Source organism: Columba livia, chromosome 14 (genome assembly GCF_036013475.1).
Source record: "Columba livia isolate bColLiv1 breed racing homer chromosome 14, bColLiv1.pat.W.v2, whole genome shotgun sequence".
Lineage (NCBI taxonomy): Eukaryota > Metazoa > Chordata > Aves > Columbiformes > Columbidae > Columba > Columba livia.
The window spans coordinates 19058644-19084178 of record NC_088615.1 but is presented as its reverse complement, the minus strand read 5'-3'; the positions used below and the strand labels follow the sequence as shown (position 1 = coordinate 19084178).

Sequence of the window (25535 nt, the reverse complement as noted above, 5' to 3'; positions counted from 1 at the left end):
AGTTCTCTACCATCCAGCCATGTCGCCTTTCTGCCTCATAAAAAAAAATACATTAAAAATACGTATTTACTCCTGAAATTGGCTTCAGCAGCACTGAGCATCCCTGGAGTGACGAGTTTTACTCCACACACCCAGCCATTTCCCATGAAAAAAAGCTTATTTTAAATTAAGAAAATAAAGCCAAGCAGGAATTTGGCTGTGCTGTTAACCCTTGCATACCCTAGCATGCCTGGCGCCAGCAGCTAAGGAAATACTTTGTGGGTATTATACCTTTTTTTCTTTAATACCTTGCTTTCTTTAATCCTGGGCTTGGCAGCAACGATGCCTCCAAAGAGAACATCAAGGTCTGCATGCTCTCCTATCTGAAAGGATTTCTTCAGGTTGCAAACACAGCCAAGCCAAGAAATGCCACGCTGAGGACGGCATGCAGTGGGACCCAGCCCTTCAGGGACGCCGCTCTGCCCGCTGCCTTGGGGACTGGCTGCAAGGGATGCAGGGCAGTGAGCATCCCTGTGGTACCCAGGTTCCGCACCGCTCAGCGGGGCCCAGGGTATCAATTCCTGTGCAGGCTGCCCGTGGGGCTCATCGTTAGTCTCTGAGCGCTTCTCAGACCAGCCAGCTATTTTCCCAGCTCCCTTGCCGTGTAAGGAGGTATTTTCATCTCTGTTTTGCAAGTGAGGAATTGAGGCAGAGCGATGCAGGGGGAAAAGGGACACTCGTTTTGCACGCCCCACCAGAGCTGTGTGAGGATGTAGCACTCCCCGGCTCTTCAGGTGTTTGAAGCGGGGTTTGGTTGTAGCTGTACCTGCACACCAGGCTCTGGGCTCATTTTCACCCCGTAGCACAGGCAGCACTGGGGCTTTGCCAAAAGCCATAGAGGCAAAGCACAGCCCTGGGAGCCAGCAGCACCCCACTGAACCAGCAAAATAAATCACAGCGCACAACTGGTGATGCCAGGGCTTGAAACAGGAGCGCTCTGCAGGGGGTGACGCAGGGACGGTGGCTTCACCATGACCCCCGGGGCTGGAGGAGGTTTGCAGCCGGGGCTGTGGTGCGGCTGTGAGCTTTGCTGCTGCCGCTGCAGCCAGCCCTGCTCCTCGGTGCCTGCTGCTGGAGTCACCCGTGAAGCGGGACCGCTCACCCTGCTGAGGACCGGAGAGGACAGGGGAGCTCACCCACGGCATCTCCCCATTGCTCAGGGCACCAGGAGCATCATTTGGGGCATATAATGAGTGAGAAAAACTACAGCTCTGAGCCCAACACCCAGAGTGTGCACGCACATGCACATGTGTGTGCACGTGTGTGCACATGCGTGTGCATATGTGTGTGCACTTGGGGTCCACGCACAGAGCAGCTTTGGCGTTTCCCACTGCAATTGCTTGAACACTCTGTGAAGCTCTTCAAAGACCCACATCACCCACGACCGGGTTTGCCCAGGACAGACCCCCCTGGGACTGCAGCATGGTGGGTACGAGGCTTTTTGGTGCCACTTGCTCCTGGTTGTGTGCTGGGCTGGGGACCGGTTGCTCAGAGCTGCAGGGAGTTCCAGAAGAGGCAATTTTTCTGAGCCTGGCATCATTTCAGCACATATTTTAAATGAGTGGCAGAGATCTGCCAGGGAGCCCAGGAAGCGTAAGAGATGCTCATCGACTCAGCAAGACTGAGATCTGATAAAGGTGAGGGATCAGACTGATAAACTCTCAAGTTTACTAGCTAAACAGATATGATTAGTAACTGACTGTGCAGGCAAAAAGCCCGGTGTAGAAAAGAAATAATCTTCTTATGTGAGCGTAACCACCACTGCAGGTTTCCTGAAAGCAGCTGGAGATTGGAAGGGGAGTCGGGGTTTATATCTGCCTGACGTGTTAATGTGGCACAGAGATGTCTCCTCCGGAGAGGGGCCACAGAGCCCAGCCCGGCGTCCCCTCCCGCCCTGCCCCTTCCCAACGAAACCATCATCCCAGGGAGCAGCAGCGGCTCATGCACTGGGGAGGACTCATGAAACCATTCTAAACCGCTGCTCTTCTTGGCCTGGGGACAGAGGCAAAGGCCATCTCTGGCCATGAAGGGGCTCACGGCCGTTCCCAGTGCCATACCCTGGGACAGCCTTTCCCAGCCTGGGCACCGATTCAGCCCTGTGTCAGCAGGGAAGCCCAAAACTGAGCTTTGCCTTGTTTTCCTAGTTATGAGGCGACCATTTTTCATGGAGAAGGACTTTTTCAAAGGCGTAGGTAATATGGCAAAACAAGACAAGGATGCTGGTGGGCACACATGATGTCTTCTTGGCCATTGAAGCAGGTGGCCAGCTCAGAGTATCCTGTTTTCTTTTGCAGAGATGCTGAAAAGGGCAACAATTCAGAGCAGAGGAAACAGGCAATTAAACACCGCACTCCTTTGGATTAAATGAAGGAGGACATGGTGCTGGTGGAAACGGATAGGAGTGTGAGAGCCGGTGTCCCAGAGTCCACACGGCGGTGGTGGGCAGCCCAGGGGCTGCAGAGATCAGCTCTGTCCCCACGGGCAATGTCCCCATCTGCTCCGCGTGGTGACACACCCATGTCAGCTCAGAGGGACGCGGTGGGGAAAGGGACTCCCGTTTTCAGTGTCACCCTGGCTGTGCCACCAAGGCCATCACTGGTGGCTCTGCAGCCGAGCCCCAGCCCGGACAGGCAGCGACAGAATTACAAGAGGATTTTCTGAGTTTGCTGTGGATTTTTCCAACCGTTTCCCAGAAGAGACTTCACTGCCAATTCAAAAATATCATTTAAAATCAAGAAACTCTTCACCTTGCCTTTGGGCATGAATTTTTCCTCCTGCTTAGCTCAGCCCACTGAGCACCCAGGGTTATTTCGCAGCATCTCTCGGTGGCACTGCGACTCATTTGCTTCCAAGGACACAATGCGCTGCCACGGTTAGGGCAGGCTTCGTGCGGACTTTTCCTCCTTTCTTTGTGTGTGATGGATCATCTTCTTGATATGTGGAGACTAATGATGAATTCCTGGCGGGACACGGGTTTTAGTCTGGGGGGAAAGATGATGAAGCAGTTGAGGAGCTTCCTGGACAGAGGAAACTGCAGCCACACTGGAGAATAACGGAGCAGCCACTTGTTTAGGAAAAGAATTAAAATCTTTTGCCCTGCATTTAGCTGTGCAGTGGATTAAGCAAAGACATTTACATCTTTCATTTAATAAGGGCATATCTGAGCATCTGAGTCTCCTTCATTATTAAATGCCAGGCTCTTGGTAGAAGATAGAAAAAAGAAAAAATCATTTGTCTTTTGGTTTAGCATCTATTTTCTTTCCTCCTGGGTACATCATCCAGCACTGCTATGGGAGGTTGCTGGAGGACAGACACATGGTGTGGGAGCATCTTCACCCACTGCTACCAAAGAACTTTAATGCAGGAGATGCCACTTCTGCAAATTTCTAGTTTTGCCACAAAATTCATCACAAAATCACCCGTTTCCCCAATGGGTCGCCTCTTTTCCTGGTGCTTTCCCTGACTGCGTTTAACTTTGAGCTCCCGACTGGAAGCGGCTCCTGTTGGGACACCCAGAGCTGCAGCTCGACCTGGGGACACAGCTGGGCTGCCCGGCCAATGTCCCCGGCCACCCCTCCGGGCTGGTGCCACCGTCCCCTCCTGTGCAGCAGCGTGACAAGCGCTGGGCCAGCGCTGCCATTCAGCACCAGCTATTTATATCCCGAGAGGGAGATGAGGACCAGCCGCGCAGCTGAGCCAGCCTGGGCAGACAGGGGATATTTTTAAGCACGGGTTTTGAAGAGGTTGGTAATGAACCCGCAGCTCTGCTCGGCAGCAGCTGCGCCCACTCCCCAGCCGGCTGCTCACATCACCCCCGCGCCTGGGGGCCGGGACCCCCATCCTGGCCTGGGAAAGACCCCCCATGGGAAGCGCGTTGTGTCCCGGGCTGTGAACAGGAGGTCAGGGCACAGCGGGAGGAGCAGGCACAGCCCCGGTGGCTGCAAAGCCCGTGCCTGGCTCAGCGCCGGGCTCTCGCTGCCAGCCAGCCCGGCTGCATCCTCCCAGCAGCCTGAAATATTACAGTCGGGGCAATCACAGCCTCTTCTCGTTGTACGCAAGTTACCAGTGCCATTTGAGCAAAGTGAGTGCGATGTCTGAGCCCTTTGGCCGACAGGTCCAGCAGCTCTGCTGTGGAAAACCCTCCTGCAGCAGCAGCCCCCAGCACCCAGCCAGTCCCACCGCCCTCTCGTGTCCTCATGGGATGGGTGGGATGGGTGTCCCGTGCATGGAAACTCATCTGGACCTTTTCTCAGGGTTCCTGGGCAATGGGGACGAGCCCCAAGCAGTGTGGGGAGGACCCCATCACCCAAAGGGCTCCCCAAAGCAGGAGGGAAAGAGGTGGGAGATGGAAATGCTGGGGGCACCTCTGTGCCAGGAGTCCCCGAAGCTGAGCCCGGGGGTACACCCAGCACCGCGCTGGGAGGGTCCCTGCAGCATCCCCATGTTCAAGGGTGCTCTGCGGATTTAGGAGAGATTTATGGGGAAATTTGAAATGTTTATTCTAGTTCTCCTCTGCCCGCAGCCCAGCTGGCTCCAGCAGCCCTGAGAACCAACCCCGGCTGAAGGGTGGCTGTGTCCCCGAGGGGTGGCTGTGTCCCCAAGGGGTGGCTGTGTCCCCGAGGGGTGGCTGTGTCCCCGAGGGGTGGCTGTGTCCCTGAGGGGCAGGAAGAGCCGCCCCAGGGCTGGCAGGGAGCTGGTTCAGCCCAGGCGAGGCTGTTCTGCTCTGAGGGGACACCGGCAGCCATGCAGAGCGGCAGCAGCTCCCGGAGTGATGCTTCGGGCATCAGGAAGTGGAAATCAATGCAAACAATGGGAGCAATTTGGGAAGGAAAACACTGAGTCATTTTCAGCCTGAGTTTGGGAAAAGAAAGTTTCTCTGAATGCTAAACCAAACCAAATGTCCCATGTTCCCCTTTTCCTTCTCCATCTCTCTCTTGAGAAATCGAAGTACCCTGCTCAAATCTAAGCTTTTGCCTGATCTCATTGGAAGTCAGTGCTGAGTTCCCAGGTTGAAGTCGGGCCCTTGTCTGGAGCAGGGGGTGTCTGGACACAGGAGCCGGCCCTGGTTCCTGTCGGCCCCTGGGCCAGGGTGGCTTTGGGAATCACTGTCCCCCTTTGGGGACCACCATCCCCTTTTGGGGATCACCGTTACCCTGAGGACAGACAGTGGCTGTGCCGCTTGCTTCCAAAACAGCCTGGCCATGCCCCAGCTGCAGCTTCCTCATGTCTAAAGGGGAGCGAAGGGGGAGCTGAGTGTCTGTGAGTCTGAATCCATCCCTTGCGCTTGGAAAACCTCCCACATGAGAAGAATGGGACGGGGAGCAGCACCCGAAACAGGCCAGGCCTCAGCTATTTCATCACCCCGTCCCTTTGCACACCCCTGGTCAGGGTTTTATCCTCCATGGGGCTAAATCAGCTGGCACTGAAACCAAGTGACAAACTCCTGCTGGTCCCAGCTTGGGACTCTGGGCAGGTGTCCTGGGGGATGGTCACCTTCACCCCTGCAATAAGACACAGGAGATGCTGGCAGAGCACACTTTGGCATCTCTATGGTTTATTGTAACTTTCCTGACTCTTTCTCCAAAGCCAGGTGGGCTCGAGCCGCTGGGCAGGGAAGCGCTGGGGCCGGGGCTGTGGCGGCTCTTCTCTCTCTATCAGCTTTCTTATTGAGTTGTCTCTTGCACCGTTCACAGCAGTAAAATCCGCTACAGGCATATTAAGGATTCTCCATGCAAAACTGATAAGCTGAAGCATCATTATTATCCCGCAAAGTGATTATCTTTCCTTGATGAAGTCTCATATTTGCCCAATTTCAGATGGAAACCTTCCCCTTTTCAATTTGAGACTAATTCATTTCTTGACTCCTGGTTACAGTGCAAGATATCACAAACACTCCCAGCCTCGGCTGGCTCTGATTTATATCGTTAAGAATCATTTACTTGCAATTAAAATGAGCCTTCGGGGTTTTTGCAAACAAGCTGGATTAGCTAACAGTAAAACATTTGCTTTTAGTAAACAGCAACTTCAGGCTATGAAACCGTCTGGGAGGGGATTGATCCAGCCAGAGCTGCCCCGGGGCTGCAGGTGGAGGAGAACCAGAAGGGACATTTCAGGTTTCCCCATAAATCTCCCCTAAATCCCCCACAGCATCCTTGAGCACGGGGATGCTGCGGGGACCCTCCCAGAGGGATGCTGGTGCATCTCCAGGCTCAGCTCCAGGGACACTCAGCACCCCCAGCACCCCCGTCTCCCACCTCTTTCCCCCCTGCTTTGGGGAGCCCTTTGGGTGATGGGGCCCCCCCTGCACTGCTCAGGGTTTGTCCCCATTGCCCAGGGGCCCCAAAAAAGGTCCAGCCAAGTCTCCATGCAAAGCCCCAAGGGTTCAGGACCTGCATGCTGCAGTACAGGCCATGGGTGGAGAAGTCACCGAGCAGTGTATGCCTCATAATTAAGATAATTAACAATAGGATCATGTAATTGGCAAACCCTTCTGCTCTTGACTCCTCTTTTATAGCTGCTCCAGGCTCTGAGCCACAAGAGGACAAACCCACCCTGTACACATTAACAGATCATTCCAAAAACCCTCTTAAAACATTAACTTGTCCAAATCTGGAGGATTTAGAATGCAAATACCTCAAATCCCGGCATAAAGACCCAGCACCCTGGGCATTTCAGAGAAGTCATGAGGAGGAGCAGAGCCGGGTGAGGGAGGTGCTGGGAAGCCCCTCTGACCCCCCAGCAGATGGGTACCCATGGGGCTGGGCACCAGCTGCTGGGGCATCGTTGGAGCTCAGCTGCTTGGAGAGCAACCAGAAAGGTCTTAAAAGCACTGGGTGTGAATGTAGCACAAGCCCAGTGCTGGGCTCTTTGCAAAAAGCCCCAATTTTAAAACTGGCATTAAACTACAGCAGGACGCACCCACGAAGTCGGATGTTTCTGCTTTGGTAACAGCCAGAGGGGTTTTGTGGTGTGGGAGGACAGGGGGTGGCAGCAGGGCAAAGGGGCAGCTTGTGGGGAGCAGAGCAGGCACTTTGAAAGCATCTGCTTGGGCGTCCAGGTGCAATTGAGCAAGAAACGGGGGTTTTGGAAAGAAACTGTGATTGCTCTGGGCTGCTCTGGCCCCGGTGCGGGTGGGTGTGCGGGCGGCACACAGGGTACACAGGCATCAGCAGCAATAAAATTGTAATAGTCTGAGTGCTGCATCCCTGCCTGTATTCATACAGTAGCTGAGGGATTTAAATAATTGCTAATTTTCAAATAGTGCATTGGGAGGGAGCTGGGGGCTTTTTTGAGGGGTGGGGAGAAATGGATACTTAACTTAAATGTAAAATTTAATTTAATTTTAGGAAACTGGTCGGCATGCTGGCACACTGGCGTTCCCCAGGCCCTCGCCCGGCAGGACGGCCGGTCTTGGCAGGGGGACAACACTGTCATCATCCCGGCGTTATGACTGTGCCCCAGTTTCTTAAGAGAGCTGTAACTCTGCAGATGAGGCAGCTGCAGTTCTTCACGTTGTTAAGGGGAGATTTCACCATGTCAGAATGGGAAGGGGCAGGGGAGGGCTGGGCTGGCTGCCCCGGCTCTGCAAACCCCTCCTAGGGGGATTTTCATCCCACCTGGGCTTGAGCTTTGAACATGGGGTTTCTTCCAGGTCTGTGCCTGCCATTCATCTACCTTGAGCAGCAGAAAGAGCAACTTCCCTTCAATACCGAACAGCAAAACTCACACGTGCCATGATCAAATCACCTGTACCTTTAATTTACAACAGCAATTGAGCTTATTCTCTCCCTGCGTTGCCAAAGCTGGAACAAGCAATGGGTATTTTTCTACTGGTGTGCACCCAAAGAGCTTTGTTGCCTCTAAACACACTGCTTCTCCTTTTATTTTGTCAAAATAAGCTGCTTTTTGCTGGGCAGTTGTAAAGTCCTGGCTGTGCCAGGGTGATCGTCCCCCGGCCTCAGGAGTGGGAGGGACACAGCCCCTCGCCAGCCCCTCCGGAGCTGCTGGGCTGCGTTCTGCTCCAGGGACAGATCCTGCTGGCTGGAGGAGACACAGAGACCTCCCGGCTCTGCCTGGAGCTGCTGCTCTGCCTGTGGTGGGATAAAATCCAGGTAGCACATCTTTATAAGAGGTGCAGGTTATTATCCCCAGATGCTGCTCACCCACAGATGATGCTCATCTGGTCACATTTAAGAGACTGAAAGCAGCTGTCTTTGTTAACAGGAAGAGGATGATGGAGCCTGTCACTGTCCCTAGCTGGTGGCTGTGGTGAGGAACCCCCTGCCCGTGCTCACCTACAAACGGCTCAGAGAGGGAGCGCCCAGCCCATGGGAAAAGCACAGAGCCGAGTGATTTGTGCTCCCAGACAAGGAGAGCACACGCTTTGCTTGCCTGGCTCTAGTGCCTGCCCGCAGCCAGCAAAGCAGTGCAGGGCCAAGGGCAATGGTGGTGAGGAATGCTGCAGTTGTGCTCCTGCCCGTCCTTCCTCTGTGCTGGGGTGCCAAGAGGTGTCTGTGCCCTGTACAGCCTGGCCTGGGGTGGCTGCGGGAGGGGATGTGGTGGGTGCAAGGGGAGCCAAAAGAGGCAGTGGGGTTTGCATGGACCAGAGAGAGTGCAGAAGAGACGACGGAGCTGGTGAGGGGCTGGAGCACAAGTGTGATGGGAGCGGCTGAGGGACCTGGGGGGTTCAGCTGGAGAACAGGAGCTGAGGGGAGACCTTCTGATCTCTGAACTGCCTGAAAGGAGCTTGGGGCATGGAGGGAGTTGGTCTCTTCTCCCAAGTAGCAAGTGACAGGACAAGAGGAAATGGCCCCAAATTGTGCCAAGGGAGGTTTAGATTGGATATTAGGAAAAACTATTCACAAGGAACGGCTGTGGGGCATTGGAACAGGCTGCCCAGGGCAGTGGTGCAGTCACCATCCCTGGAGGGGTTTAAAAGGCATTTAGATGAGGTTCTCAGGGACATGGGTTAGTGCTGGAGTTGGGTTATGGTTGGACTTGGTGATCATGAGGATCTTTTCCAACTGAAATGATTCTGTGACTGACTGTGGCCACACACGCAGGGTGAGTGCATCAGCAAGCGCTGGCTGCAGGGGCTCCAGCTGAGCTGTGACGTCTCCCTTTGAAGCCTGTACTGGTGCTTCGGTAACAGGACAGAAACCTCACAACCTGTGTCAAAGGCATTTATTTTTGCTCTGTTGAGAAGCCAGGGGATGCTGCAAAGCTGCTGTGAGCCTGTCCGTGCTGCCCTCTCTCCAGGCTGCCGGCTAGAAGGAAACCCAGCAGGAAAGGGCTGGCCTGGAAAAAAATGAATCATCTCCCAGCCATCGCCATGAGAATGACCCAGAGCAGCTCCGCAGGCGAGGCGGCCGTGCTGTGGCTGCTCAGCCCTGCCCGGTGTGGGGGAGGCAGGATGGGGCCGATCGGAAGGATGCAGGTTTGTGTGAGCCCAGGTGCTCAGCGTGGGGTTCTCCATCTTTTTGCTCAGAGACCTGACTGTTGTGGCGTTTTGTTGCATTGATTTGTCACTTATCTTACTGCTCAGGAACATCTTCCCAAGGCAGGGAGCATGTTTGGGGAGGAGGGGACACAGGTCCCTGAGCCATGACAGCTCCCTTGGTGTTTGGTGATGGATATGGATGTGGAGCTGAGCTCTGCAGCTGTGGTACCCAGCAGAGAAGGTTCTGCTGCCTGACAGACCCTCTTGTGCATCCCCACCCTCTGCCCGTCCCTCCCTCAGTGGAAACAGCTAAACACTCATTTTGCAACAGATTTCTCTTTTCCTGTTAATTATATAAAATTTAAAAATCATTAAGGAAAAGTTAATGGGCCAGCCCTGGTGCAGAGGGTGTGCATCCCTGTCATGTCTGTTCTCCATTGGCCAGGGGGAGACAAGAGAGTCCCGGGGCTGGGAGGCAGCCAGTCCTGCCTGTCCCTGGACGGGCAGACACAAACACTTGCAGCTTTTATGCAGGATTTCGTGTTCTTTTTATCTAAATTTGGATGTAATCTGGTGTGGTGGAGTCCCACTGAGCTGCTGGAGCGGCATCCTGATCTGACACCATCACTGGCCTGGGAAACTTTTCATCAACTTCAGGGTCCTAGAGAGGCAATCGGCTTTTATATTTTAAGTTAAAAGCTATTGAAACACTTTAGAAGCCCATATTTAACTACCTCATTCTTTCCCGGCCTTAAAAAAAATTCAAAAAAAATCAACAACCACCCCACAAATTGGGACATTTTAAGAAATACTCAAAGCATTAAAATGACCAAAAAAGAGAAATGGCTGTGTGGAAAGAGCAGAGGGATGTCATCTCTGCTGGTGGGTGGTGGCTCTTGCCCTGATTACCTGGGAGGTGGGATCGAGGGGCTCTCGCCCCTCCGGAGTCCACTTGATTCTCTTTAAAGGAGCAACTTGGGCTGGTATAGACACTCAAGCCTTAGGGAGGGGGTCTCCTCGATAGTGAGGTTAACACTTGTCTCGGTGATCGGAGGTCACTGCTCAAAAATAGATCCTGCCTCCCAAAGACCTCTGAGCAGGACACTAATTCCCTCCAGCTATGGGCCGTGGCTTCATCTGGTTACATGCAGTATTTATGTGGTGAGTGGAAAATCTGAACCTATAGAGCTATTAATTATGACCTTAATCTGATCCTTGCTTTGTTCCAGTTTTAATTAGCTTAGTAAAACTGAAGTCATTTAACTCAGCAATACACTTGCCTAAGTGCACATCTGATTGCATATCCTTTTTATATCCATCAGAAGCACTCACGACTGGCTCACTCCATCAAACTGCTACCTGGGGCACGAACTCTGAGCAAACCTCAAGTAATATTAAGCTTACAAGCAGGCTGCTCTGCTCCTGAGTGGGAGAGAAAGCGGGGATTTGAACCCCAGCAACTGTGCAGTCAAGAATTGGCTTTTCTATGACCAGCATGAGGGACCGTTTTATCCAGACACAAGGTTTAGAAGAGCAGAAAGCCAGGTGTTGCAGTGGGCACCGCTACTCCTGAGCGGAAGGAGCTCAGTCTGTGCACGCCATCGGGCAGGGAAGCCTTGTGAGCAGATGGATGGTTTGGAGTTATCTGCTCTCAATGACTTCAGTGATGCTCATGGGAAGTCTGGTCTCTCGGAAGGAAACCGAAGCCATGAGCAGAGGGCACAGGGCTGGGCAGTCCTGAGGGCATCTCAGACCTGCCAGCATCCAGACACCCCCAACCACACATGCCAGCTGGGCAGCAAGGCTCAGATTTTACAGCCTTTGATGCTGACTTCTGACGACTCATTTATGGTTCAAGGGCTGAGATTTCCCTAATCTGGGATTTTGCTGTAATCCCAGCTCTCCTGAGTGACATGGGGCAAATAGTTTCCTCGGTTTCCCCATCTGTAAGGAGGGGATGATGGTGCTGGCTGCTGCTGCTGAACACTTCCAGAGCCGTGCATTCAAAGTGCTCCCACTGGTTTACTATTGCTCCTCCCAATGTCTCTACTTCTAGACTCACACAGGCTTTCAGATGGATTCTGCAGATATAAGGAGACACTGTGGGGCTCTGTCTGCTTGAAAAATACGTGCTGCTGCTCTGCACCCTAAAGTACCCCTTGCACTGTCCCCCGGGGCCGCATCTGTGCCTGGTGGCAACTGCTAAACTGATGTAGCTAGGGTGGTTTAGAGGAGGTGCTGGAGGTGAATGTGGAGCGCGGGTGAGATTTATTAATAGAGCAGTAGCACAAGAAAGTGGCAGTATAATAAAAAGTTGTGTTCTGCCCTTTTTCTCCCCTGCTGATTGCGTTGCCAGCCCCTGCATGAGCACTTGTGCCCAGGCACAGCTGAGCCGGGGCGGCAGAGGGTTGCTGACAGCAGAGTCTGGGCAGCTCTACCAAAATCACGTTGAAATTGCACCTGAAGTGGGCAGAGGCACTGGGATCATTAGGCACAATAGTGCTAATGAAACAGAACCACTTCCCCACTATGTTTTCTACTTTTTTTTTTCCACTTTATCACTTAATTCACAGCAGGGCAGTTCCCCATCCATCCTCTCGGGATTGAATTTTAAGCAGAACTGTATTTAATCACCTGTCTCATTAATCCCTAATATTCCATGTGCAGGCCTCTCTAACAGAGCTGTGCAGGAAAACAGTCTTGAGGTGCAAGGAATTAAACAATGTTATCCTAATAGAAAGTCAAACCACCAGTTCCTCAGCTGCTAAATGCTGTAATCTTACTGGTTTCGCTGGATGATGTGGCCCAAAATCTCCTGAGTATCATGCTGCAAAAGAAGCACAGATGCTGTGGAGCTGGAGCAGGATGATGCTTGTCTCAGAGCTGGACCAAAAGGGTTTCTTGCTGGTGTTTGCACCAAGCAGGTCCTGTTATGGCACAATTGTCCCTAACCCCTGGGAGCTGTTGGCACCCAGCTGGTGGCACAGGGGATGGTGACCCACAGGTGACAGAACCAGTACCTGCTTGCTCTGGGGCAAGGGGTGGCCCCATGTCCGCCAGTCCCGGGGCTGCAGCGGGGAAGGATGCGGCTGCAAGGATTGCCATGGTTACAGGCACTTTCCTCATAATCCAAAGCAGCAAGTGAAAGGCGCTGGGATTTCAGATCCCTCTTAATGCTCCTTTTCCTCAGGATGGGGGGGGCGGACTCTGTTCCCCACAAGGGAATAGAGAGATGGGGACCCCAGTTAGTTGTTCTCTTCTTCTGTTCCAAATTAGGCAACCAAAGGTACTTCATCTGGCATCAAACCATCCCTCCACATTGCTCTCCCCATGCCACTGCGTGTCCATAAACACTAGGCAAAAACAGCAGGGAACTTGGTAAGGGAGAGAGATTCTGCACAGCCATAATGATTAATTCATGTTCAGAAGCCACACAAAACTCTCCCTGCCCCTGTCCAGCAGTTGTGTGATGCTTGCTGGTTCTCCATCCTGTGGTCTCTCATCTTTTCCCCCTTTCATCTCTTGTTGCTCCTCACGTCATGTGTCCCCTCAGATTACGGTCTCTTCCTTCACTGGGCAGAGATCAGCGGGCCCTTGGCAAGCGGCTGTTCTTCCAAAACACAGGGGGGAAAAAAGAGAAAAGGAAACTTAGGTAGACAGTCCTCTTGTGGAGGAACCCCCACAGGCTCCCTCCCAAGAGCTCTAAACTCCCTGACATCCCTTTTGACACAACACCTGTGTCTACAAAACCTGTCCTTTCTCCCAGAAGCAGCCTGTACTTAGGGAACCACCTAATTGGTGATAATTAACACCCAGGCAGGAAAGCAACAATTGTCATACCTCAGGATTGTGGTAATTGGGTTTGACCATGTCCCTGTGTGAGCTGGCTTGGCTTTGAGGTGCTTGCACCCTACTTTGGGGAACTCCTGCTTCCTTTTCATTCGCCATTGCCCCCTCCAGATCTCATTGCTCTTGGGCATTGTGCAAGCAGTGGGTGATGGGGACGCGCACGCTCTGTCCCAGCAGGACAAATGAGGCTGGTTTTTCTCCCAGCATTTCAACTATAAATAATTGAGCATTTTAAAACTCCATTTCTGCCCCAAGACTCTAGAGGAAAAGGTTTGGATCTGATATACAGAAATATTTTTTAAGCTGTTAGAGATTGATTTGTGCTGCTCCTGCCTGGCTGACACCCCGTTCAGTCACTCGGAAAGGCTCAGCCTGCTCCTGCAAAGAGGAAAAATTGCTGGTTCCCGAGTAGCCCTGTTGCAATACCTGTGCTTGGGGACACAGTGGTGTTCCAAGCCCTGGCAGTGGCACCGGGGACATTGCTGCTCCCAACAGGGCACACGTCAGTCCATCTGCCCGGGGCATTCCACGGCGGAGCAAAGGAAAGAGGGTGGCCAAAGCTCGGACACTCAGGTAGCCCAGGCAGCCCCCTGCAGGGACCTGCCCGTGGGCACAGGCTCGTGTCCCCTGGGGTGGGTGTGGGACAGATCTTTCCCAGGGTTCGGGGTATTCTGTCCTATGGGGTGGTTTCCAGGGAGGAATGATGGCTCTGAGCCTTTCAACTGGCTCTTCCTGCTGTTGCTTTCTGAAAATAACAATAGTGAGAGGTTTATGTTCCTTCTCTTTTTTCTTACTTCAGTCTTTTTGGTGATGTTACAGTTGCTTAAGTGGAGCTTTCCCTGGTATGATATCAAGGTAAACAGTGTGGTGGAATTACAGGCAGCTGAGTTAGCACTCTGTTTTCTGCTGCTCTCCAGCATTTGCACCAGTTATTAGTCTTCTAGTGCCAAGGTGGATGGGTGATCCCTCCAGCAGCTCCCAACACTTCCGTTCTCTCCAGGCTCTGGATGGCACCAAGACCTGTCCAAAGAAGAGCGTGAAGTGCCTGACATCGTACCTGCAGTGCCCTCTCCACAACAAAGCCACCTACAGGTACCGCCGACAAGCTGGGGAGCAGAATTATGCTAAAGGTGCCGATAGTTTCCTGGAAAGATCCAGAAATAAGCAAGTGCCAGGTATTTACAGTTTCTTCCATTTTTTTGTCTAGTACAGCCATGCACACAAGGTGGGTGAGACCCTTAGTTTCCAGGGGAGCTGCATGGACAGCCCCTTGGCACCTTGTGCTCTGCAGGATGGGCTCAGGCGAGTCCATCCATTCTGCCCACACTTTTAAAACCATATAACTAACCCCTGGTAGCTCCTCTCTCAGAACTAGAATTTGTCCGAATGTGCTTAAAACATTGGTCACAGAATGTCATGGATCGGAAGGGACCTCGAAAGATCATCTAGTCCAATCGCCTGCCGGAGCAGGAACACCTAGATGATCAAAGTGGGTTGAGGGTACGGAAAGGACAGGAGAAGAAACATGTATATGCTCGAAAGAGAAATCCAGAGCAAGGACACTGGTCTTCTCATTGGCAACCACGCACAGGCAGGATGGATCCAGGTGGAAAGGTGAGACGTGATTTTTGCATTTCTACCTCTGTGTGAAGGTGCAGAAATACATCCCATGCAGTGACCTTGTTTCTGCAGAGCTGGGGGAGGTGGTTCAGAGGCATGGAAGCCCCACACACACCACATAGGAGACATCAATGAACCCAGCAGGACACTTCGTAAGTCGGTGTTACCTTTTCCTCCCTCACATAAGAGCGAGCAGGAATCAGCAAAAAATATTGCTGGGTGTGATGCTAATCCTCTTGCTACAATACCACAGGAAGCAGGAAATCCTACTCAGTTTTCTCCTGGTTAAAAAGGATCCCAAGCAAAAGGATTTGTTCAAGTCTTGTTAGAAGATGCTGCCCCATTCTCCCTCCCCCGGGGTACAGACACGCAGCAGGGCTGCTTGCCCATGCGGACGAGCTCAAAGACAGGGAGGAAATGTGATTTTTTTTCCCTGATGACTTTCCTCCCAGTAATCTCGGCTGTTGCTTGTGAGAGCAGCAGATACTGCATCCTCAGACAAAATCTGCTTTTCAGGTGATGATGTCCCTTTTTATAATAAATGCTGCCAACTCCCAGAAGTGATAGCTCACAAACAATCAGCGAGAGGACACCGGGAATGCTCTTTGAGATGCTGTGCAGAATAGATCATCCACCGTACAGCAACAAATCAAATTTAGGGAGAAAGAGTTTGAAAACAAATTACCAGCAAGATATTTCAAGCTGACAGCAATTTGGAGGAACTTAGGTCTGTCTGGTAGAAACTGTATTCCTTTTATTTCCCTGTCAATAGCAGCTACCTTATAAGACTGGTTTCTCATTGATAATTCTCATCTGGAACAGAAACTCCTGAGTACACTTAAGTTGATAACTCTCTCTTTGATCACATTTCGGTAGCAATGCTTTTCACCTTCATGGTAGGATTTCTCCCTTTGGAGGAAGTTTCAAAGCCTAAAAAGCCAGTGGTTGTGGGATTTCCAGCCCCAGGGCGTTCAGGTGCATGGACCTGGGCTGGGAATGGTGGGGGTGGGAACTTGGGGTGGGAGCTGCGGAGACACGGGCACTCACCTGCTCTGCCTCAGTTTCCCTGCTACTATAACAGTGTATAAACTGCTCATATGTATTTCTCTCTTCATGGGAGAGGGATAATTAATATCTACTAGTAATACCTTCCCCTTGGAGATGGTGAAACATGAAGGATGAAGGTTGTTCCTCCACACCAGCTCTTTGTGTGCCTTGAGGAGCAATGCGGGGCTTTGCGCGGCATCTGAGAATGAGCAGAAGCACACGGGGAGGGGAATATCGGACATGGTGCAACCACAGGCTTAGTGTCCCCACACAACCCTGCCCTTGCTCAGGGTTAATGCAGCAGGTGGAGCTCAGGCACAGCGTGGCCATGAGAGATGCTCGAGTGGAGCGGGAAGTCGGGAGCGATCCCACTCAGCATGCACAGGATGGAACAGGCTGCCCAGGGCAGCGGTGGAGTCACCATCCCTGGAGGGGTTTAAAAGGTGAATAGACGAGGTTCTGAGGGACATGGGGCAGTGCCAGCGTTGGGTTATGGTTGGACTCGATGGCCTTGAGGGTCTCTTCCAACCTAGATGACTCTATGATTTCTCCAGCATCTTGTTGGCATCACACTGAGTGCTCACCTCACACCAAATATGGTGCTGGACGTGTTAATTATGGAGGCAGGTCATTAATGTCCGTCAGTAAGCACAGAGAGGACATGGCAGGGAGGAATGCGTTGGGGTAGAAGGGAATGCAGCAGTGCTGACATGCCCCAAGCAGGAGAGACATAAAAAGAGTGCGCTAGTCTGTAATTTGCCTGCAATTTCTCCTGGGGAAGCAATGAAAGTTTACAACTAGCTGTGGCAATGCCTGTGTATCTCTTCCAGAAAGTGCCAGATAAAAATAGGTCAGATTTGCACTGAGAAAAAAGAGAATTTTGACATTCCTTTGAAAACTCTCTGTGGCCAAGTGCTCCCAGGCTATTTTGGCTAAGTACTTAGGCAGAGGGATGCCAGCTGCAGCTGACAGCCGTTTTGGTTGCCCTGTGTTTAGCACAAGCCAGGCCCTGCTCATCGGCAGAAATCAGTCTCTGCCGAGGGAGGGAAGTCAGTGGAGCAGAGCGATTAGACTAGTTTAATCTTTTGAAAGAGAAACGAAGGGATTTGTGCCAGTTTCGCAAAGCCCTGGCTCCCCTCAGGGATCACATCAGCCTCGGGACAGCAGGACCTTTTCCATGTTGTTTTCTCAGTTGCCCCGCTTGGTGCTCCCAGCTTTTCCCTTGCTGGAGTCTGGTGCGATGCTGCTGAGCTTCCCGGCAGCGTGAGAGGGAGTTTGGTGCTCTCAGTGTAGGGTCAGGTGCTGTCAGCGTGGGATTTGTTTCCTCCACTGGCTTCTGCTTTGTGTGTAGCGCTTGGTGAATAACTCACTCATCAGGAGGGAGGAAAGCCTTGATCCACTGATGGTTTAAATTTGTAGCTTCAGTTGTGGTCCTTTAACACCCTAAATTAAAATCACCCAGTACTTGTTTTGCACGACATCCCCCTGGATAAAGAAAGCAAGCTACGATGCCTATTTATTCAAGCAGTGTCTTAGAAAATAAAATCTTATTGTCTGTTCTCCGTGGTTATAAAATACTCAGTGATGTAACAGAGGCTCCATTTAAAATTAAGAATTTTGTTCCCCAGCGCCCTTGGCTATGCTTTCCTTTCCCGGCACAGTCCTACCTCTCCCAGAAACACATTTCAATGGTGCTGTTCGCCCTTAGTCTTCACAGCATTTTAGGATCTTTCCAGATGGAAAGTGCCATAGAAATGTAAAACCTTATTAATTAAAGGCTGAAATAGATGCAGTGTGTGGAGGTCAGTGACTCATGCAGCAGGATTCTCAGGCTTCTGCTATGCATTGCCTCAGGGCGCTTTTTTGAATGTTCCCTTCTCTGGGGCTATGACAGTTCGTTACACAAAAGCTGTGTGAACCAGAGGTGAATGCAAACGACTCTGGTGAGGCTGCTCTCCTATCGGCAAAGCAGCAACCAGTGAACCCAGTTAGTGCTGAGCCTTTTGGGACAGCACAGCTTCTCCTGGTTACGGTTTCTGCCTGTTCTGTTCAGGATGCCTGTGCTGCAGTGTGTTTGCGTGGGGGGGACGCTGCTCCGTGCTGGCAGCTCCTGTGCTCGTGGTCATGCTGGCATTATAGATCATTTCTGGGTTTCTCTCCAGAGGCCCCACGATGACTTGGTGGTGGAGGAAGAGACAGTGTTTCCATTCGTATCCAGTGGTTTCCTGGGTATGAACAGGAGCACATTTCCAGCAGAGAGGCTGGGTGGTGATGGTGAACACAGCAATCGCGCGGTGACGGTGAACACCGCAGTCATGTACCCGGAGCAGTGAGCTCCCGTGGCTGTAGCTCTGGCTGGCACTGAGCCTGGAGGCGTTGCGGCATTGGTTGGGGCAGCGAGGTCTGATCCCCGGGCAGCCAGCGGTGCCAGAAGAAGCCCTGGTGTAGGTGCTGGTAAATCCATTCTCATCCTGAGGCTCATTTAATCGAGGTGAGTGTTTTAGCTGTTTTGCTGCCATGGTGGCATAGCTGCAGTCCTGACAAGAGCATCACCTGCAAGGGCTTCCACCCAGCTAACGCAGTTCAGAGATGTGCATGGCCTCGGGACACTGGGATTTGCTTCCTTGCTGTGAGGATGATGATTCCAAACTGGTTCTTAGGAGACACATCTGAGCCCTGAAGAGGAATGGTGATGTCTCCCAGCTGCATGGGAATCACAGAATCACGGAGGGGCGGGGTTTCAGGAGCTCTGCAGATCCCCAGCCCCACCTGCTCCCGCAGGGTCACAGAGCAGATCACACAGGTGGGTCCAGGGGGTTTGAATGTCTCAGAGAAGGAGACTCCACACCCGCTCTGGGCAGCCTGGGCCAGGCTCTGGCACCTCCCAGCAAACAAGTTTCTCCTAAATGCCAAGGCCAACACTGGGGAGCCCAAAGAACTTTATATCATAGCGCACAGAAGATGATGTTTGTGCCAGACCCTCAATTTTGTCACTTTGTTGGCTTCATTGCAGCCACCAGTTCTCAGAGGATGCTGCATTTTGGGGTAACCCCAAAGCAAAGCTCACCCAGCTATGAGGTCCCTACCCTGCTTTTGGCCCCTCCGCTGGCAGAGCAGGGACAGGCAGGCCTGCAGAGACAGCAGAGGTGACAAGGCTGCAGCAGAGGTGACAAGGCTGCACGGTGTAACTGCTCCTCTGCAGCCAGTGCAGTGGGTGGCACAGCGTGGCTGCCCTGGCACAGTCCCCACTGCACAGCGTGACATCAGTTCGCAGATAGCCTCAACCCTCTGGTATTTGGACTCTGAGATTCTTTTATTGTATTTTTAGTTTTTCCTCTTTCTAGTGGTTAACTGCTGCCCATTCAGCCTTTACTGCAGCAGCTTCCACCCATTACTACACACCGCTACATCTTTTCTACTTTTCCTCTTCCCTTTTTTTTCCTTCCCTCTTATTCCCTCTTAATTCTCCACACGGTTTTCTGCCCTAGCAATCCTGTCTTTGCACCTCTCACTTATGTTTCTGCACTCACATCTCACAAATCACAAACCAGAAACACTCTTTTTAGAAAACCACAAAGATCAAGCATACATTTTGAAATGGGCATGAACATATGCAGGGAGTAAACAATTCATTTCAGCAATGCTGTCACGGAAATAGAAAACGCAGCTCCAGCCCTCACATACAGTTTAGCCTGCGTGTATGCTGGGACTAGCAGACAGTGTGGTTATACCAGGTGCTACATAAACAACACCCTTCCTTGCTTGGCACACAAACCTGCCCCACGATTTAACAGTGAAAGGGCAGATTTTCTGCTGTGACTACACCCACCTGGGTGTCTTCAGGTGGCACTAGTCAGGGGTTGCCCTTCCGCACACACCTGACTCACGTGGACACGCTGCCAGGAGCGCGCAACCGCCACCCACGTCCTGCTCCGACGTGCTGCACCTCGAACTGCCCTGACAGAGCCCACACTGAAGGCGTTTGTATATTCTGCGCAGTCACCAACCTCCCCGCAGCATCGCTGCGCTGGCCTCTCCTCGCTGGCCTCTCCTCGCTGGCCTCTCCCCGGCTTGCGTTTGGTTTCCACCCAGCCAAAAGGGGCAAGAGAAACATGTTTTAAAAAATGGGAACACAGGATTACAAAACCACAAACACTGTTAAAAGGGAGATTTGGGGTCAAGCAGAAAACTTCTAACTCATTTCAGAAAATAGATTAGATTTCAAGCTGCCAGGACAGCCTGATGCTCTCTCCCTGACGAGTACTGGATGGAAGTGCTAGCTATTGTTCCTGGGTGCCTGTCCAAACAACACCCTGATTTTTGTCTCATTGACAGAGCCTCCCACCCTGTTCCAGAGAGACCTGTTAATTAAGAGACAAATCCAATCTCAGCCTAGCTGCCTCTACTTTAACATAATTTTATTTTTTGTTTGCTGAGTCTTTTAACTTGCTCCACGAACCAACAGAGCTGCCAGCTGATGTACTTTTTCCTTCTCTTCTCAACAGTGCGGTGCAGAATGTGTGATTCTCCACAACTCCAGGCCTTCTACCTTTGAGTTTGTACTTTTAAAAGGGATCTTTTTTTTAAATCTGACATTTCATCCTGAAAGGATGTGAGATGTGCAGAACCGCTGAATGTGGAAGCCACCACAGGAGGCCAAGACATGATATTAAAAGGAGTAATGAAAGAAAGCAAGCTATTGAAGTGTAAACTCAATTTTACCAAGAGTATGCTACAGATCAGAAATGAGTAGTTTGAATCCCTGGTGCAAGTGACACCAAAATATTAATGGTTTGGTACAAGCAGGAAATACAGAGCTTAAAAAAACCTGTTTTCTCTGTGTTTCTAGAGGAGAGCCTGTTTGTTAAGGCACAGAAGACCATGTATTATTTTAATAACACATATGTCAGTCAGTATCATAATTACAGATCTCGCTCTCTATTGATTATCTTCACTCACTGACAAGGTTGGACTCCTGATCCCAGTTTTCTTTCTGGATTGTAAAGTAATGGTACTCCGTTTATTTTCTTCTCTTGGATCTCTTTCTTGAACTAAACCTGCAGGAAGGAACAATGCAATCTAAATCGCTGCAGGACACCGTGTGTCTTCCCACAGGAAAGGCCTGTAGGAGTATGGCAAAAATCAGAGATGTGGCCCCGCGGATGCGGTCGAACCAGGAGCCGGGGAAAGTCACAGTGCTGAGCCACAGTGGGGCTTTTCTGTCACAGTGCCCAGGGGCTGGTCCCTCGGGAGTCCACACGGGCTGACTGAATCCCTCTGCTGAATTACATACCTTGAATGAACCGTCTCTGTGGTACGTTGCCCAATCTCTCTCTATTTTGCTTAATATCAAAGGGTGGAGTGAGTAGATTCAGGTATCTCAGAAGTGCTGGCAAATGAGTCATGAAATGTATTACATTTATTCAACTGTTTCTACAATCCAGTACACGTGTAAATTCTGTGGAGACATTTGTATTTAAAAACACTCTCAAAACACACCACAAAAAATCCCCGAGTCATTTGTCGTAGGAAAAAAATGGTCATTCTCACACCAGAGGCTCATTGAGCAACATGAAAAACTTGAATAATCAAGTTTTTCTTCACATAAAAACAGACTGCAGTTTTTTAGACTAATATTTTCATAGCTAAGTATTTAATAGCATAAGATGGAGGCAAATTTATGCCAAAGATTATTACTTTCATAGCTGAACAAAGAGTTAAACTGATAGTCTGTGTTCACACTGTTACAATGACATGGCAAGTCTTATGAGGAGTGGCTGAGGGACCTGGGGGTTCAGCTGGAGAACAGGAGCTGAGGGGAGACCTTCTGATCTCTGAACTGCCTGAAAGGAGCTTGGAGCCAGGGGGGTCGGGCTCTGCTCCCCAGGAACAAGCGCCAGGAGCAGAGGAAACGGCCTCAAGTTGCGCCAGGGGAGGTTGAGGTTGGATGTGGGAACAATTTCTTCCCCAAAGGGCTGTGGGGCATTGGAACAGGCTGCCCAGGGCAGTGCTGGAGTCACCAGCCCTGGAGGGCTGGACAGACGGACATGAGGTTGTCAGGACATGGGGCAGTGCCAGGGGTGGGTTATGGTTGGACTCGATGATATTGAGGGGCTTTTCCAACTTGAATGATTCTATGATTCTAAAACCCAAGAGGGACCGATCTGTAACTTTTGCCGCATCTCCTCCAAACCCAGGTATCCATCATTTCCCAGTTCTCCACAGACCTTTTGTGTCCTGCGCTACCTCGAGTAGATAAAGCCAGGTTTTGACCTAACATTTGTTTATTCTACTTCACAAAACGTCCAGCCCGGCCCAGGGAGCCTGTGCTGTGGGGGTTCGGGATCCCCTGCGCCCCTCACCGAGGCCTCCGGCCGCACCTGCCGGCGGGCGGTGCAGGGAAGGGCCCGGGGGCGGCGCGGCGGGCGGTACCGGGAAGAGCGGCCGGGCCGGGGAGGCGCCCGGAAGAGCCGATCTCCTCAGCGGGACGGGAGCGGCGGCGGGAGCGCCGGGCGGGGACACAAAGCGGCCGGGGGCCGGAGCGGGGCGAGAGGCGGCGGCGAGGCGGTTCTCCTGCTCCCCGGTGAAGTTGTGGGGTGTTCAGGTACGGTGCCGCCGCCCGATTTGTCTCACTTGGAAACTTTTGCGCGGCCAGGCGCGCCGGGCCCTGCCGGCGCTCTGTGAGGGAGGCGGCGGGACGCTGGGACGCTGAGGGCGGGGGAGCGGAGCGCGGCCCGGCGGGGGCGGTGGACGGGAGCGGAGAGACACTGAGGGGAGCGGGGAGGAGCGGAGAGATACGCAGAAGAGCGGGCAGGAGCGGGCCGCGCCGCCGCCTGTGGGGCGTGGGCCTGGGCCCGGGCCGCGCTCCGAGGCCGCCCTGGGCCCGGCCGGGATGGGGGTCGCCGGGGGGTGGGAGTGGGGAGCCGGGTGTGTGTTGTGTCGCTGAGCGGTATTTTCCGGAGGAAAAACGCCGGCCGAACCCGGTTCCTGGAGAAGTTTCGGTGGCGGCGGGGCCGAGGGAGAGACTCCTCCCCGCGGGGCCGCTCCCCGGCGTGGGCCCGGCCAGCGCTGCCCGCCCGCCAGCGGCGCCGCGGCCCCGGTGTCGCCTCCTCCCGCTTCCGACTCCGAGTTTCTCTTGGTGCTGCTGGAGCGAGCATCCTCCCTTCACCAAGTTGATGTTTCTGTCTCAGCTCACAAATCAGCCTCTTCACTGGGAACATCCCCCTCGCCTTAGCTTGGCTATGCCACGTTTTTTGACACCCACCCCTAATCTGCTAGTATGCAGTAAGGCGGGTGCTTCTCTTTCGCTGATAAGAAGTTTGGTGCAACTTTTTACACCCAAAAAGTAGGGAGAGAGTATCTCAGCTGCCAGTTTATGGGTGACCCCTCTCCCTCCGTCGTGGGGTCGCTGGTATGTATCTTCATTACTCATTCTAGTTCAAACCACGTGAAACCTTTCAGACTCAGAACTTGCAGGAAGGTGTGTGGTTACACTTCTGTTTAGTGAAGAATTGGATGTGGTCAAGGTGTATTTCCCTGCCTGCCCTGCCCAGGAGGTGACGGCGGCTCCGGCAAGGGCCATTGATGGCTCACTCGCCCAGTCTGGGCTATGAGTCTCTGTGGCTGTGTCCTTGTTCCAGCTTTCAGAGTTATGACTCAAGGCGTGTCTGGGTTATCTGTATTGAACTAGTCTGGGAGCTTTCTGCTGCTCCTCCCCCCGTTTTCTTCTTTTTCTTTTCATTTGTCTTTTGTTTGGGTTGGGTATTTTTGTTTGTTTTTGAGATAGGGGTCGTGTGAAAGGTGTTCTTGGGTTAGGTGTTTCCTGGGTTTTTTTTCCTGTGTTGTGTGTGGGGATGCGGGGGCGGTGGGAGAGGCTCTGTTAACAGCACTCTGGTGCTAATGCACATCCTCAGTCCTGCTGGCTACACCAGGCTTCGTATATTTTCAAGCCAGCTAAAGATTGTGGTTTGGTTTGGTTTTTTCTCTTTCAGCTCCTGGGTTGGTTTGTAGGCAGGTTTGTGTTTATATAGGGGTGAAAGCCCAGTGTACTTTAGAATACATGCAGTCTTTTAGGTACCTTTTGTTTGGTCTGTCTTGGGTGCTAAGGCCACAATAAGTGTTTAGTAGGACTTGTTTCTCCCTGCTGAATTCAAACTTTTTCTTTGAAAAGGGCATAATTTTCTGTTGAGTCACTAACTGTTTTTTATTTACAGAGAAACAGTTTTTAAAACATCAAAGAAATGTGTTCTTTTATTTACAGAAACAGACAAAAGGCTTTGTTTTAAAAATGCTTTGCCCTAACCTTTTCAATAATAAACAACATGCCTTCATTCTTTAGGTTTTTTTGAGCCTGCTCTAATAATAGGCCTCTGCATCAGAGATTAAAAGTTTACTCAAGGTGGCAGGGGGAGCACAGCGGGCAGAGATTAGAAATCCCACGCCTGAACTGTATGATTAAATACCAATGTAAATATTTACCTCACAATAAATTTTCAAGCTTTGTGAGACATCAGCTTTTCTGTGCTGACATGTGTAATGGCACATGTTAATGTGCTGCTTCTTCATAGGGCTTCCACTGGTCTGATAAAGTTGTCTGAAAGCTGTAATAGAAAAGTAATTTGTGTGGGTTTTTTTCAGCAGTGTGAATATCTTCCTTCTGCAGCTGTAAGATTGAGAAACTGATCTTGCAAAGGAATCCACATGAGCAGAAATATTTGAGCTGGAAATACGCTTTAGTGGGACTTCAGTCTTGCCTTGAAATCATATCTGCTGTTACTATTGGATTTTGAAATGATTTCTTATGCAGAGAATTAGTTAAACTCACAAAAAATTAAGTGGCAAAACCAGTCACCTCATCGTAGGTGGATAGGAGGGCTAGGCTACAGTGAGGGCCTAGGTGGCTGTGATATTTCTGTTAAAGGACTTGCTGTATTTGGTTTTACTGGCATCTCTTGGCGTGGCTTGATGCTAAAGGAAAAATGATGGATGAAAGAGGACTGAGTATTATTTTGTTAGGACAGTGCCATATTGAGACAGTCATCCACCATGATGATGAATGCCTGTTGTTTTCTGCTGTTGTGCCTTAACTGGAAATCACTCAAATTCTTGTACTGCGGAACTGTAATGTATATAACCTTGAGGATTTGGATCCTTTACTACTCTGGGAGTTCACCCTAATTTAGCTTTATAGCTACTCTGGAATAGCTCCATTCAGTGAGTTTATAGCTTGTGCGCTGGTTAAACAGAGATGCAGCTTTAGAGAAAGTGCAGATGTTTGATAATTACTACTTTTAACTCCAAACTATTTTAATCCAGTGTATGAGACTTAAAATAGAACCTACCCACAAAACTGTGTACCAGCACCCTTACTGGAGGAGCTGTGCAGAAAAGATGAGTGGTGAGAGTGACCTACTGTGCCGCAGAGCAGAACTGGGTGCAGATGGATTTATTGAGGTAAAGGAACGGCAGGAAGAATGAATGCAGAGACTGCAGCTGTCAGGGGATCTTTTTCCCTGAGTGACTGAGACTCCTTATCTTCCAG

General features: G+C 51.5%; 1 protein-coding gene across 2 annotated transcripts in view; it reads left to right on the top strand.

Moving 5' to 3' along the window:
- The first annotated feature begins 22423 nt into the window (after positions 1-22423).
- The window catches only part of CTNNA1 (catenin alpha 1), a 113211-nt gene continuing 110099 nt past the window's right edge, over positions 22424-25535 (top strand). Inside the window, exon 1 of one of the 2 annotated variants that reach the window (XM_065030369.1) lies at positions 22424-22598. The gene's annotated coding sequence lies outside the window, so the exon portion shown is untranslated. Of the gene's footprint in view, positions 22599-23104; positions 23406-25535 lie in introns of those variants that run through there. The other variant, XM_065030371.1, reaches the window with a different exon arrangement.